Source organism: Manis javanica, chromosome 3 (genome assembly GCF_040802235.1).
Source record: "Manis javanica isolate MJ-LG chromosome 3, MJ_LKY, whole genome shotgun sequence".
NCBI lineage: Eukaryota > Metazoa > Chordata > Mammalia > Pholidota > Manidae > Manis > Manis javanica.
In genome coordinates, this window is record NC_133158.1 from 70,753,784 (window position 1) to 70,754,431 (window position 648).

Sequence of the window (648 nt, forward strand, 5' to 3'; positions counted from 1 at the left end):
CCTGTTTACCCTTTGGACTTTTCGGAGTGACTTTTTACAAGCTGCTCTTATATGGCCTATGTACTTATTTACTAATTTTACTACCCACCCAGACTAAGGTAATACTAAAAAAAAAAAAAAAAAAGGGTAGAAAAACTGAATCATTCATACATTGATGGTAGAATAAAAATGGTACAGTCAGTCTGGAAAACAGATTGGCAGTTTTTTATAAATCTAACCATGTAATTATAGAACAACCCAGCAATTACACTACTGTGCATTTATTTATCTCAGAGAAATGAAGACTTCTTTTGTCCATGCAAGAATGTATGTAAGAGTGTTCTATAGCAACTTTATTAGTAATAGGCAAAAACTGGAAATAAGCCAGATGTCCTTCAATAGCTGAATGTTATCAATTTGAAGTATATCTATGCCATGGATAACCATTCAGCAATAATAGTACAGTAACAGTTATTGACAGACACACAACTAGGAGGAAATTCAAGGTACTTATGAGTGAAAAAGCCTAGTCCCAAGTGGCTACATATCTGTATGATTCCATTTATATAACCTTCTTGAAATGACAAAATTATAGAAATGAAGAATAGATAGTAATTGCTAAGGATTAAGGAGGGATGAGGGGAGGGGAGTGTGGTTATAAAAGAGCAA